Here is a 15,174-nt window from a genome sequence, read left to right as displayed (position 1 = left end):
GACAACTCCAAACACATGGAAGTGATGTCAGAAGACCTCAAGTTGCTCTGGAGCTGGGAAGTTTCCCTGGGATCAGCCCAGACTCTGGCACACAGGGATCACCTACCTGAGATGAGCTCCTGCTCAGCAGTGTGGGACTGTCCCCTCTTAACACTCCTCAGCCAGAGCTGGAAACTGCAGGACACAAATGCCTGACTGGAAGCTCTGACAGCATCTGGCACCTTCTGGTGGGCTGCACGAGCAGATGTCATCACACAAGTGCCAGTGGTTCACTCAGTCTGATAGCAACTGGCTACCACCTGCCAACAACCTTCTCACCTGTGAGCAAGAACTGACACACAGCTCCACACAGCTAAGGCAGATGTGTCTCTAAAAAATGATGTTTTCTGGATTAACAGACCAGCATCTCCTGACATCACTTTCTCTGCTGTCTCCTACACCACACTGGAATCCCACCCTGCTCCTGTGATGGGAGAGCACAACTCAACAGAAAAACTTCTCAATTTTGGGTACCCAGCCCCAGACTGCTGCCACTCTGGTTCAGCAAGCACTGCAGATCAGGACGTAAGAATTCCTCCCAAACCCAGGCACAAACAGGTTCTGTCCTTACCTTAGCTTCTCACTTTCAAGCAAAAGAACAACCCATGGCTCCACAACTCTGCTGCTGCTTTCATCTCTAGACTGCATCTCATCTTTGGACTGCAGGTTGTCTCAGACAGGTATCAGCATAGTCCCCATTAGCATGGTTCTGCTTGTCAGTTCTTAATGAACTTCACTGGTATAATCTCCATCTTGTTTGCATTTGGTGAGAAAAAACCCCCTCATTTACATGATCAGATAGAGGGATGCTTTCCTGCCAGAACCAGTCAAAGCAGGATTTGCCATTCTGCTGAGGATAATCGTGCAAGTCCACCCCTGCTATCTAAATCAGGGCAGGATCTACCCCACCCATCACCCCGGCATCTGGGCTGCCATGCTTGGTTATGGACTTAGCCTGTCCTCCAACACACCTGTAAAACAAGCAGCTCCTCCTGCCTTCCTCCTTAACTGCACTTTCCAAGCCTGAGTTATTATTTTGGCTGGGCCAGCACTAAGCTCATCAGAGCTGCTTGTTTCTCAGAGCCTCTCAAGCAAACTCCAGATGGTGTTTTGTCTCCCCGGCAGCTCTTCTACAACCTCCCCCCAGCCCCTGCTGCAAAACCTGAAGGGCTCTGGTAATTCAGTCAGATTGCCAGTGGCTCCTGGCAGGGAGGCAGCTGCACTGCCTGTTCCAGTGTTTGAGAAGCCTCCTGGTGTTCAAGAACATGGCCATGATCTGCTCTGTGGTGTCTGCCTCAACACCAACCACACTCAAGGTGTTTGCTCCTCTTGTCACCACGCAGGTGATGAGGTTGCACTGGAAGATTGCAGCCACGTGTCCTTTGCAGCCATCTTTCCTTCCCACTCTTCCAAGAGGGCAGAGCTGGTCCTGTTTTAAAGAGCTTACAGCCCAAATGCACGAGAAGAGCTCAGAACAGCTACAACCCATCAGCAGGGAGCTGGGGTGACAAGTACAACGTGACACGAATTCTTCTGAGTGTTCTGAGCAGGCCCAGCCAGGCAGCTGCTGTCATCACTTACACCCTCACTACACCTTCACCCCCTTTACTGACACTTGGAAAGCTCAACCCAAAGAAAGACCTTGAAGCCACCTGCAGAAGAACTGTTTCCACCATCATTCACGTGACATTCATTCTGTGTGAAGAAGATGTCACAGTTCTGGCCAGGCTTTTGGATTTTGTGGGGAGAGCCACCCGACCCTGACCAAGGCAGCAAAGCCCAACAAAGTCTCATTTTGCTGCTCATCCTCTGGCTGCATAACCCCCTGAGCTGTTCAAAGGGAGTGCAGGAGGCAAGAAGGACCAAAGAGCTCTGTAAGGACCTTGCTGTGTGTGTGGATGCTGTCACTGGTGTCCCAGGAGGAAGTTCAGAGCTAACTCAGGTCTGTGCAAGCTGGGAGAGCAGACCTGAGATAAGGCTTCCCCAGCCACCCGAAATCACAGAGCTTCAAAAGTGGGGCCAAAGTCTTGCTTGGGATCACAGATGTGAGAAAATTGCACTGGGTGCTGTCACAGGGGTGTGGGGAGCAGGAGGAAGGAGGTGGAGGGGATTTTCAGATGCCTCCAAGGGCTCTTTGCAAAGACAAAAAGATGCATGGAGAAACTGGGCTGCTGAGAAAGGCCAGAAGATGGGTTGGGAAGGGAGGGGATGGAGAGGGGAAGCAGGACCAAGCTGTCAAGACCTTCTACAAGAAGGAAAAGTAGTTCTCATTGCAGGGTACCCACAGTGCAGAGGGGAAGCTTGGTGTTTCTGTTCTGTTTTATGTCAGTAAATGGCAAAACACATCTGCTGGGCTGTTGAAAAGACAAAAAGCAGGTTCACTGAATGTCTCCATAATCACAGAGATAACAACAGATCTCTTAGAGCACCTCATTAAGGTCCTCTGCTTTCACTTTGTCTGATGAAACAGACACCAGGGCACAGGCAATTCCAGTTTTATCTTACTGAAATGGCTATGAATTTCAAATTAGGTATATATATATATGATGGGAATAAATACATCTCCTTCAGCTTCTAGTCAACAGAGGAAAAACCACATATGTGAGTCAAAAAAACCCCAACCCACACCCTAACAGCTGCATCTTACTGAATCCTCATCTCAGTAAGTCTTGAAAGCTTTAAACTGACAACGTTAGTGACACAACTTTGGAGACTCTTCAAGCCTTTTTGTTCCCTTCCCAAAATATTCAGAGGGCATCCAAGCCAATTCTGCTGCTCTGTGCAGGACCTACTCTCAGCAGAGCACCTGGGCTTCCAGTTTTAAGGGGGGCTGAGAGATAACTGCTGCTATTACAAATAATTGCAAAAAAAAAAAAAAAAAAAAAAAGAAAGTAAATGCATCAGGGTAAGAAAATACTGAGCACATAAAAAGCTCTCGTTAACATTCTTTATATGTGCTTATCATGAATTTTGTACAGGGTTAAATATATTTTCTGGTGTCTAGCACTGCAAGGCTGAGGATTAAAACGGATAATGTACAATGTGATTTATGAAGTTTTAATGGAAAATCCCCATGGGTTGTGTAAAAATCTTATTTATAGCTTTAAAAGTATGTAATATACTTATTGTATATTTTAAAAACTGTGGGACTGCAGTCCCTGTCATAGTTAATCCATTACAAAAAGCAACTCCTAGGGGGCTCCTAGGGATAAAGCAGTTGATATTTTAGAGACTATCTATGTGTTCAGTGTGAAATGCCCAAAGTGATTTAGTTAGTGGGGGAGAAAAGGGGAATAAAAGAACCCAAACTGTCTTGAAGCAAGGAACCAAACAGCTGCCATAGAAGAAGGCTCAAACTATTTGGATAAAGGTGATGAGGCTTTGGGGGGGATTAAATAACTTGCTGGGGGCTCTGTCCTGATGCCTTTGGTAGCTAATCCTTGCCCTAGGACTGAACTTTGAGCTCTTGGTTGTCAAATGATGCACAGCCTCCTGGATGCAGTTAATCATCTTAAATTCAACCCATGGAATCCAGGAGCTGGATTTGGGGAGGAAAGACATGTTATTGTCTACCTGTTTTTGCTTGCTTCCTCTCAACCTTGCGAAAATAAGGTTAAGAAATCAATTTTACATCAACTCAGCATGTTAGCTCCCAGGCCCTGTGCTTCAATTTGACTTAAAGGAGGAAAAAAAAACAAAAAAGAAAGGGAGTCCTGTCTCTGAAAAAAAAAAACTTTATTGGCAACATCGTAGATAAGCCAATAAAAGGACCAACTAACAAATTTTCTGTTTCAGATCAGGCAGGTCTGTTATTTTCAGTGGTAAATGTTCATCTTTTGGACATCAGCCCAAAATAGCCATGGAGCTGCTAATGAAGAATAAGATTATCTGGCAAGATAAAATCAGGCTTTATGAAAGATCCTGTGTTAGGCTGCTCTTTGGTTATCTCTAGTTTGGCTCTGTCCAGGGAAACAAAATCCCTGATCTCATCTAAGTTAGGGACAGAGGACTGAACAAGGGTGTCTGAAAGGTAATTTTGCTTTCTTGTATTTCTTGCCATTTCTTAGAAGGATGTTGATACATGGGAATTCCTAGACTAGGCAATCAGTGCCAATGATTCCTTTCCAACGTGCCAAAATGAGCTAGTGTGGTACTTTGGATGAGAATATTGCATGAAATAAGATTTTTTTTAATGGTATTTCGGAGAAATTACGATTCTTCTCTCCCAACACTCTGCTCAGATTTATTCTAATTATGTCATGTTGTTCAACATTATTGCTGGTGCCTTAATAACAAGGTGAGGTACACAGCCCCACTGCAGCCTGCCCTGGGAATAGGAGCTAAGCATGCACTAGACATGCTTCCATCTGATCCTGCAGAAAACATCTGGCTGTTACCTACATTTTACATCCAGGTGAACTGCTGAATTTCCACCTCAACAACAGGAGGATACAAAGCAGGATTCACAGCTGTGCAAATTAGGAAGAGAATAAAAGAGCCTCACAAAACGTGTGATGAAATCTATCATTTCCTGCAATTCTAATAAGTTGGATCTTTGATGGAGCACAGACAGTGCAGGAAAGGTTGGGGCCCAGCTCAGCCAAAGCCACCCACCTGGAAAGACAGTCCCCACAAGCTAAATCCACTGAGTAAATAAAGGCAACATTAACATAATGAATTGCAGAAGGAACACAAGGCTTTGCAGTCTTGCATCTTATCAGTGCATCACACCTTTCATTCCCAAGGTAAGGCTATGATCCAAATCTGCCTTCTCCTTTTAAAGTTCACAGAGAGAAAGAGATATCATCTCTTTAATGCACAGGTCCCTGCAAAAAAAAAAACCAACCCCAACCAACCAACCAACCCAAAACCCAAGCTGGTGGTGATGCCAAGCTCTGGAGCATCAGATGGAGTTCCCATCTCCAGAAAATGATCAGAATCCTTGTCTAGCACAGGCCTCACCTTCCTCCCCAGGGGAATTAAGAATGATGGAAAGAGTTGTTATAGAGTTACTCCCTCTCAGAAGAGATCATCCAGACCTTCCTCCACCCTCCCCTTTCCACGGTGTCTTCATTGCCACTGCTTTTAACCTTGATAAATTGGCAGGCACAGCCTGTTCCTTCCTCCTGCAGTAAATTACCTGCTTCAGTGCTGGTGCCACACACCAGCTGCACTCAACATATGGCACACCAAGGACTGCCAGCCAGGCCCATTATGTCCTGATGTTCAGTTCATTTGCAAAGATGTCTTGCAGGGTGAGCCCAGGCACAGCTGACACCCCCCTTCTCTCCATCCCTGGAGAAGGGTTTCACATCACAGACCCTTCAGGCAGCTCATTCAGGTGCAACTCATCAGATCTGAGCAAAGCACCTCAGGACCTTCCTAGGGGAAGAGGGTGATGCTGCTAAAAGGATGAGTCAGAGCAGTTCAGATAGATTTAAACACATAAAAGGATCTTGCCCCACTTCCATAGCTTGGGGCTGGAGAAGGGTGCACCAAGCCTTCTGCTACCAAAAAGAGCCTGGCCAAACCAGCACTGGAACAGCAGCCTGAAGCATTTCTTTCCCCACCTATAAAAACACCCAGAGGAAGGGATCCTTCAGGCCACCACTCAGAGAGACAAAATGAAGCAAATTGCTGTGAGCTGCTGGGCCCCTTTGGGCATCAGGAAGGCAGAAGCAAGGTGCTGGTACTAGGAGAGACAACATTTTATCAACCTGACCTCCAAGGTTCTAGGGGACTGCAAGAAGTGCTAATTTATTGGAAAGCCAAATCATCCCCTATAAAATATTTACACTTCTGATGGCCTTATAATCTGAAATTCAGGAAGAGAGATCTCATCAGCATTTTTCAGAATGGGAAAGACAGCTGAGAAATTAAAGCAGGGTGATAAAGTTTTACCAGATAATTGCAAAAAAGCAAGCTTGAAAACAGCCCAGCTAAAGATACATTAGCCAGCAAAATGGTCTCTTGCTGTTATCAGAATAATCCTTAGGGGCATCTTCAGTCCTACAGAATTTAACGGGAATGAAGCCCAAAAGGATTTTGTTGAAAGTGCTTTAAAAGTCTGTATTTGCTACAGAAAATGATAACCTTTCTGTAGGGTTTGAGAAGCTCTCCAGCAGAATTACATCCCACAGCCAACATTTTCTATTACATTTTCTAGAGTGATTTAAAGTGGGATTTTTTTGGGTTTTTTTGTTTTGTTTTGTTTTGTTTTTTATCCCAACACTACAGATATTGAAAAGATCACTACTGTTTATCTTAGAGAAGAGGAAAATACTTAGTAACAGAGGAAAAGCAAGATGAAATAAACCCCAGAGAAAACAAAATGAAAATTCCTGTCCAACCCTTGAAATCAATGACAGGCAGAGACCTCTTTCTTTTGCCTCCAGAAAATGCAAAAACCAGTACCCCTACTTTCTCCCTGCCAGCTCCTGTGTAAATCAGGACCCACCCAAGTCAAAGCACTGCCACTTTGCAGCAGGTCAAGATTTTCTCCTTTCTATTGAGAAGGGAAGCCTGGGACTCCAGAAAGTTCTCGGGCAGGGAGGTTTCACACACCATAACCACCCCCAGATACACTTGAGCTGAGAGAGTTAAAACCTGCCAGAGCCTCAAACGTTTGCATGATGTTCCAGCAAAGCCCAAGCACCAAAATCCCCCTTTCATACCAGTATATTGCTCATACATCATTAGCTCCAGGAGAGTTGTTTCTGATTTGTAGCAGAGAATGGGAGAAGTGAGACCTATTTATCTCTCTGCTGGAAAGTCTCTCCTACATTAAAGCAATCGTCTTAGCCCTTTGCTTTTCTATTGAGTTTTCAAAAGCAGAAAATCTAGAAAAGCATTACGTTCACAACTGATTTTTTTTTTTCCTCTCTTATTCAGTCTTCCTCACATGGCTGCCAATGCAGAGGTTACATTAAAAGCAGCAGCAAATTAGGTTAGAGGATTAAGGAGCAGTGAGCTTCCGAGGTGTGCTGAGCATCTGATTTCTCCCTGCTTTTCAACTCAGGCAGAGATTTTATGTATTTGTGCAAAATGAGAGCACAACCCTGTAAGAGTGGTGGAGAATCAAGCCAGCAGTTTGCAGTTAATGTTACCCCAGCATCAATGGCAGAAATATTATGAAAAGGGAGCACCCCCTCCACCCCTGTCCCAGTTTCCTTCTATTCACAGGATTCAGGCAGGCAGAAGAGGGACCCAGCTTGCTTCAGCTCTCTGTAATAAGGGCTGGGGACTTGCTTCATTAAAATAAGATCCTGCTTTCTCGTAGCTCTGTGCCTCAGCAGGACTGGAGACCCAAACCAAGTCTGTAATCTCTGTTCAGGCAACCCCTGCTCTGCCCACTTGAGGCTCAAGGTGTGTCTGTGACTGCAACTCCTACCACTAACATAACATTCTAAAGCCAGAACAGTTGCAGAAGAAACTTAAGACTGTGTAATTCTGAACTGGGGGGGTCTGCACACCAGTTTAATATAATCTAACTTTGGCAAAGTTAAAGCAGGTCAACTTAAATTTACACTTGCCCTGAGGTTCACCCATTGACTAATTCAGCTGCCAAGAAGGGGACTTGGGTTGGTTTATTAAATGATAACACTTTAAAACTGCACAGGAGATCATCTGTTTGTGGATAGTTACCCCAAATATGAAGAGCAGTTTTCTTTAGTTACAAGTCCATGAGATAAAAGCTGAGCTCACAGCAAGCTGCACTTGCTCAGTCCCAGTGGATCGAGAGTCCCGATCCATTTCACTGTGTAATTCTTCCCCTTTGGTGATACTTTGTGACAGCCAAGAGTTTCTGCCAGGCAGGGAAAAACATCAGGATGAAAGGGATACAGGAATCTAGCTGGGATGCTGACTGCATTTCAGTGGAGAGACAGGAATGGAGGGCTGGATGCTCCCCAAAACAAAGCATGGAATGGTGCCTCCCATGTGCCTTCCACCAAGCTGAGAATCAAACCTGAGCACGGGGTGTAGAGCTGAAAGCTAAATGATCATTCAGCAAATGATGCCTTACCTGCTGATTGTGCCAGCTGTCTGCTTCCTCTACCTGCCATTAATTCCTTGCCATTGTCCAACATCTGCAGCCAAAAGCTGGTGGCTCGGAGTCCTTATTGATGGGACGTGTAGGACCGGTTCACCCCTGCAGAACACAAACATTTCTCAGCATGAGCAAAGGCTAAAGCAGACAAGAAAAGGGCTTTCAGCTCTGCAAGGAAACAGGTTAATAGACACAGAAGTATTGCCTACTCTGCTGCCTCCTAAACTTGGCTCGAGGGCTCACTGGAGACAGGCTGCAAGCTGCAAGCTTGGGGAAGGGCTCGAGCCAGGCACACGTGCAGAAGGGTTGGGAGTGAAACGTGTCTGCTTGTGCACTTAGGTAGCAGTGAGCATTTTTGTTGACTCTTGAGGAAATAGATCCCAATAGCTGGTACCAGATGTCCTCCAATCTGCACACACCACTCCTCCTGCCATCTCAGTGTGGATGGGGGGCAGAGCTGGCCGGCCGAGCACTCACGCTCATTAAGCGATGGGATGGCATTTAACAGCCCCAGAATCCCTGCCAGACTCCAGTTCCCTTTCTCACCTCCCTCCTAACCAGGAACTTTTCACGTAAAATCAGCGCATGGGTTTTGACACGAAGCCAATTCCAACCATAACTGCAAAGTTTTGCAGACTCTGGATCCTTCTCAGAAAAAACAAACCGAAGCGATACCAGGGAAATCCCAGCCTCCAACAACATGTTAAAAAAATACAAGCAAGGCAGACAGCTAATGAAGGGAAGCAAGAGATTGAGATAAAGAGATTCTGATGCAGTTGTCAAGGCTGCAAAACCCACCAGAAATGGACTCAGCTGTTCAGAACCAGGCAACATAGCCCCAAACTGCAGCTGATGTTAGAAACATGGCCCAGAAGGTCAGCCTGGATTATCCCTCACCAGGGTCACCCACTTGTGAACAAAGGAGGTTTCCAGGTGGAATTTCCTCCTGGTGACCCAATTCAGCAGCTTGTTCTGCTCAGAGCCCTTGGAGGAGCTGGGTTTTACCCTGGCAGGTATGGCAGGATGGATCCTGCTGCCCACTGGGTATGATGCACAGGCAAGCAGCAGGGAGCTGAGTCAGCACCGTGTGGCAACCAGCCCAATTACCCGTGTTAAGAAGATAATTAGCCCAGGCAAAGTACCATAATGATGCTGCTTCTGGGACTCAAGCTAATATCTCTGGGTAGCTTTGCTGAGATGGGTAATGCTGTTTGGTGCCAGGCCATGGAAATGCTCTCTGTGCCCTGCTGAAAGGGGAGGGGAGGGGAGGGAAGGGGGGGGACAGCCCATCCAGTCCCCTCTGCCCTCACCAGGGTGTCTGGAAGAGAAATGTGCTAAAAAAAGAGACTAAAGCTGAAGCAAGTCCTTCAGCCGTGGAGCTCCTGGATGTCCAGAGGGCCCTTTACCAAACACAAACCATAAGAGAAAAGAACCCATGTTAAAAATAAGCATTTCTGCAGTTCTGTTAGTTGTGGTCTTAAGTATGGAGATGTCACTGGAAGTGCTGGGCATACTTTAAACACACTGCTGATGGCAGAGGATCTGATCCCTTCCCTGCTGTCAGACTTGCAGAACACTTGACAGGAGCTTTGTTGGCAAACCAGCATCACCATTGCCACTGAGAGAGCCCTGAGTGCCAGAAAGCCAACGTTTAGAGACAGCTGGAGTCCACTGGGCATGAGGAATGAGCTTTCCTCACTGTTTCTCAGTAACTTCCACATGATCAATGCAGACCATTGCTGCTGCTCTGTCAGCAACACAGCAAATAAATCAGAATTGGCCTCTCCCTGACAGCCCTGTCCTGGGTGCTTTCCAGTTTGGAATAAGGGTGCTCAGACTGTTGCTCTCTATCCCCAGGGGCTCATTACACTCCATGTTCAAGCCTTCAGCAGCCTGCCTTGGCATCCCCTGCAGATACAAAACCAAAATCATTTACCACCCCTTGGAAACTGTCATTTAAAAATCACTTTTCTGAAAACAGGCTCAATAATTAATATCTTTGATTGCACAGGGAAAAACCACTGAGCCTGTCAGAATGCATTTCAAATGCCAGCTTTCAATGCAAGGCCAGAAAACAGGAATTCCCACCACACCACCCACACAACCCCAGGTACCACTGAAACATTAATGACTTTTCCAGGCCACCTGATGCTAAAAAGAACAGAGATGGGTTTTCAGCACCCATTTGATTGCCTTTTGCAGGTGGAACAGGCTTGCTAGAAATAAGCAGGCCTAAAATATACACAACTTTAGGGCTGTAAAGACTGGTATTGGGGTTCTAGCCAGAGATGCTGCTTAGGACTGAGCACTGAGAGGCCCTGCAGAAGTAGAGGGTTTTTTTTTCCTTTGGGTATGCAGTCAACAAGAAAGGCACAATTAGTCTGCTATGCAAGGGTTTTTTTTATGTAAAAAGGAGTCAATAAGGAGTTTGTAATGCAAGAAACAGGCATAATAAAGGAAAGGAGTCACCAATATTGAGCACTCCCTTATTATTTCCCAAATCACCTAACTCAAGATCCAGGCTGATTTTAAGAATCCCACCAAAATGCATCTGAGGTTGCACAATCTCTGATCAGAGAGCTACCACAAGCCAAGTCCACCAAATGAAATAAAACAAAAGCCAAAGCCTGGAGACCCCATGCTACATCAATTTACCCAAAGATACAGAATTCCTGAAAGCAAGCAACTAACACATGGAGTAGTTAAGAAAATACAAATTCCCTGTCACTCAGAGCCCTAAATCAAGGTTTTATTCCTCTCTAAAGTATGTTTGAGAGGTCTCAGAGACATTGAGTATGTGTTGGAAGGTTTTGTAGCCCCTGCTTCACAGGATGCAGCTAAGACTGAAAATTATTCCTTCTGATCTGAATAAAGGAGCCTCCTCTCTGAATAAAAGCCAGAGAGGAAAATGTTCAGATGAGAGGTTTCTTTAATGAATTTGAGAAACAAGGCATCAAAACTCACTTTTTGAGGTAAATCCCAACATTACTCCAAGTCCATGAACAAACCATTACCTTGCCCATCCTTCAGGCAGGAGTGTGCAGCTCAAGTCTCACTGAATTCCTTTGAATCTGAAAAACCCCATGTAGGCTGAGGGCTTCTGGGGTTGAGTTTTTTTCTTTTTAGATCTCAGTAGCAACCAGTAAAATAACTGACTTTAGGATGTTACAGAGAAGAAACAGACCTTCAGCTCCAGGAGCAGGAGAGGAGAAAAAAGTCCCTTAAAGCTTCACCAATTACTACACGATGGAGAAACTGTATTAATAGGGATCTTTTATAAATAATAAGCATACTGTGTACTTAATATTTTGCTTGGTTTCTAGGTGCCACTTATTTCCTGACAATGGCCTGGCTGTCAGCAAGCACAGGCACAGGGACTCATTAGCAGTAGTGAAGGATGCTTTATAGAAGGTCAAATAATGGGCCATGACAATACAATTATGTTCCCTGCCATAAAGGTCACTTTTACTCATCATACTAATTATCTTGACAGGATTACATTTACTTCCACTGATTTCAGTGCAGAAATTTCTTCAGCACCTCAGCCTTTCTGGTTTCAATTCTGCACTTGCCCTTGCTGCTCTTTCTAATGCAAGGCAAACAATAAAAATCAGTCTCCCAGGAAAAAAAAAACAACCAAATCAACAACAAGCTGGAAGCACTGTAATTAAAAGTTATGTAAAAAGTTAGCTGACAGCTTTTAAGGCCAGGTTTTCACACATTTAGCTTTTGGGCTACACCTGGGCACTTGGATTGTCTGGATCTAGAGGATGTTGCAAGGAGGATTCTCAGAACCACCCCAGGGACATTCTGGCAGCCTCCTAGAGACTGTAAAATACTCCTGGTGTATTTAAGGTCCAATATTCCTTAAAAAAATCAATTGAACTGCAGCTGGCCAATGTCCTGACCCAGTAATGTGACATTCCCAAATATCCTCTGCCTTTCCCTCCCTTCCTTACCTTAACTCCCAGATTTCTCCAGCCCTTCCCTGCCAATGGGATACTCAGGACCCCAGGAGCTGGTTTGTGTAGACTGAGCTGGTCAGAGAAAAAGGCTCCTGCAAGCTGCCTGATAAAACTGACCCAATCCCTCGGATGTTAGCTGCTCCCAGAGGTACAGAATGTCCCTTCCTGCAGCCCTTTCAGTTCCCAGCAGCAGAGAAATTCCACACAATTGCTTCCAGAGCAGCCTTGGAGCTTGCAGCCTCTTGCCCAGCTCAAAGAAGTGAGGTGTGGGTACTTACAAGGCTCTTCACCTTCCACACCCCTCACCCTGACTCCAAAACAGGGATTACTTACAACAAAAAAAGTAATTTGTCCCATAAACTTGGAGTGGTCATTGTCTATTAGGAAGAGAATCTATGTTTTCTAATTAATTTTCTAATAGGGTGGGTTAGAAATTAATTCATAGTTGCAGTTAACCTTTCAGACTGAAGGAGAAAGGAGGCTGGAAGGCAGGCTTTTATGGATGGCTATGAATAAAAGAGAGAAATAATTGGTGAAAGTAGATAACTCATGTTCTGTGCTTCAATTATGGAAAAAATGTCCAGGTATAAACAAATGACGTGTGAGTAATTTAGAAATATGATGAGTGACAAAAAAGCTGCTATAAAGTTTTTGAAATGAGCTGGTAATACATCTGGAACTCTGGTAGTGCTTGAAATAAGAGCTCTGGCTTGGAGAATAAAAAATACACACAATTTCACAAACTAGGCAGATCAGATTATCAGGCTGGGTAGGTAACACTGCCTGCTCCCCCCATACCCACTCACACAACCAGCAGCTCCTGGTGACCATCTCAGAGGAACTTTTGCTCTTTCAGAACAGCAGAGACTGCACAGAGGCCACAAAAGCAACGTGCACACAAGTGTTCAGAAGATTTTTAGTTCTCTGTGGTGCTCTCACTGCCCTTTCTTAGCAGCAGGATAAGCATAAATTATTTTTTTTTAAAAGATTTTAAGTCCTTGATTCTCCCCTACAGTCAGGGCTATGTTCAGGACTCCACAGTGGCACATGGCCCAGTTTCAAGACCTGCTCAGGTCAGGCAGTAAGAGAGAATGGGCAAATTCAGACATCTCTGCCCAGCCAAAGTCTGCTAAACTCTGCTTGGCTGGGGGAACCTGCCCTGCTTGTGGGTGATTTAATGAAGGAGATGGTAAGTGTGAAGAGAGAGGCAGAAAAGCTCCCTCTCTCACTTTTCTTTTCCAATATTGTGCACAAATGTTTCTGGCACCCCAGAGACCCAGCAGGATGGGCTGGGTGACTCCTGAGCCCTTGACACATCCATTAACCTCAGGCTGTGCTCTGAGTGCCTCTGAAAGCTGAGGATCAGTACTTGTTGCCACTCCACCTTTTCATCTCAGGGTCTTTCCTCCAGCAGGTTTGAGTTCTGCTTTTACACCAACATCACCTGCTCCTGCTGGCTGGGGAGGAACTGCTCCTACAGCCTGCCAGGGTGGCTCAGTCCTGACTTGGAAGGCAGAACATTGGGTTTATTCCATGATTTCACTTGCTGGGTCACTGCAGACGAGTGACTTGACGTTCTCTGGCAACTCTGAGCTCCATATTCCCTTTGTGAAGCACTCCAAGGCCACAGATTAAATGAAAAGCATTATTAATGAGACAGTAACCATTTCTTGCAGGCAATAAACCTTTTCTCTCTGAATTGGAAGTTGACTTGGATTTATTAAGCCTCGAGTGATTCACTTGAACAGGACAGACAGGTCTCAAAGACAGCAAGAGGGCTGCACCAGGATGAACCCAAGGCAAGCAACTCCTGTGTAGACAGAGTTGGAGCACAGGAGCACTCCCCCTCCTCCCAAAGCATCCTCCCCCTCCTCCCAAAGCATCCTCCCTACTGCCAGGAAACAGAGGATCGATCAGAGGAGCCCTCAGGTCAATGGCTGCACACTCCTAGAAAGGTCAATGATTTGTTTACAGCTTTCCTGGCACCACACCATAAGATGGAGGGGAAAAATAGTTATACATTTTGCTCATATAAATCACCCTAACTAAATTACTGACCTGCTGTATTCCATCCATCACACAGTGCACTTTCCTGAAAGGAGAACCCACTCTCATTTACCAAGAAAAAAAAAAAAAAAAAATGAAGGAAAGTAACTCCTCATATCAGCGTAATATGGTCATGATCCCATAAATATGTCACATTTCAGATTGTTTTTCAAGTAATCTTTATAGAAGTTCACATCCTGATTTATGGCCAATGAGGAAATGCTGTGCAGAGGTGGCTGCAAGCAGAGAAGGTGTCAATGTTCCTCCTCCTGCAGCTCCAAGCCTGGCTGCATCCAGCAACCAGGGAAGTGGGTCAGGAGGAGATAAGCAGATTATTCAGGAGAAATGAGACAATTAGAAAGAGCCTGTCTTGTACATTCTGAGCAATGCATCATTAAAGCAGTCAATTGCCAGCTGGGCATTCCAATGGTCAAATTAAACAAACTCAACCAAACCCTGAGCAATCTGACAGCACGGGCTGCAGACACCTCAGTGTGGTGGATGGGTTTAAGGCAATCTATTATTAATATCAATTCCTAATCAAACCCTGTTAAAACCTGAGTGCTGGTGCTGCTCTTGGTCACTGTGTGATCAGCACAGCCCTCCTGCCACACCTCCTGCTCCCCATCCTCCCCAGGGGCACAGGGGTGGGAGAGGGTGGGATTGCTTCCCTTACCTGCTAAAACCCTTTCAGCTGGGCACAGTGAAATTGTCCCTGCTAAAACCCTTCCAGCTGGGCACTGAAATCTATCCAGCAGGACCAGAGGACTTCAGAACAAAAGCAGCACATTGGGGAAAGCATCCAGTTATGTTTAATAAATGAGTTCTAAAAAAAAAAAAAAAAATCAAATAAAATTCAAAGGGAAGCTCTAGCAACAAATACAATTTTCACACAAATACCTTGGCTGCTTCCATTCCAGTTTTCCCTGGTTTTCCTTAACTGTTATCCCCTCCATGAACACATTTAATCATTCCACAGAAAACCTTCCCCACACAGAGGCATTTTTAGGTGAGAGGGAAGAAAATAGATCTGCTTTCTCATCACCTGTTTCTATTTTTGAGGCTTCACCAATTTGC

General features: G+C 45.2%; 1 long non-coding RNA gene across 1 annotated transcript in view; it reads right to left on the bottom strand.

Annotated features, from left to right (window-relative positions):
• The window catches only part of LOC139788709 (uncharacterized), a 32,331-nt gene extending 17,532 nt beyond the window's left edge, over positions 1 to 14,799 (bottom strand). Inside the window, exons 1-2 of the long non-coding RNA XR_011722918.1 lie at positions 14,774 to 14,799; positions 8,063 to 8,188 (exon numbers count right to left, since the gene is read on the bottom strand). This is a non-coding gene — a long non-coding RNA (uncharacterized lncRNA). The remainder of the gene's footprint in view (positions 1 to 8,062; positions 8,189 to 14,773) is intronic.
• Between the last annotated feature and the right edge of the window lie 375 nt (positions 14,800 to 15,174).

Source organism: Heliangelus exortis, chromosome 30 (genome assembly GCF_036169615.1).
Source record: "Heliangelus exortis chromosome 30, bHelExo1.hap1, whole genome shotgun sequence".
NCBI lineage: Eukaryota > Metazoa > Chordata > Aves > Apodiformes > Trochilidae > Heliangelus > Heliangelus exortis.
The sequence above is the reverse complement of the archived record's forward strand: the minus strand, read 5'-3'. Positions and strand labels throughout refer to the sequence as shown.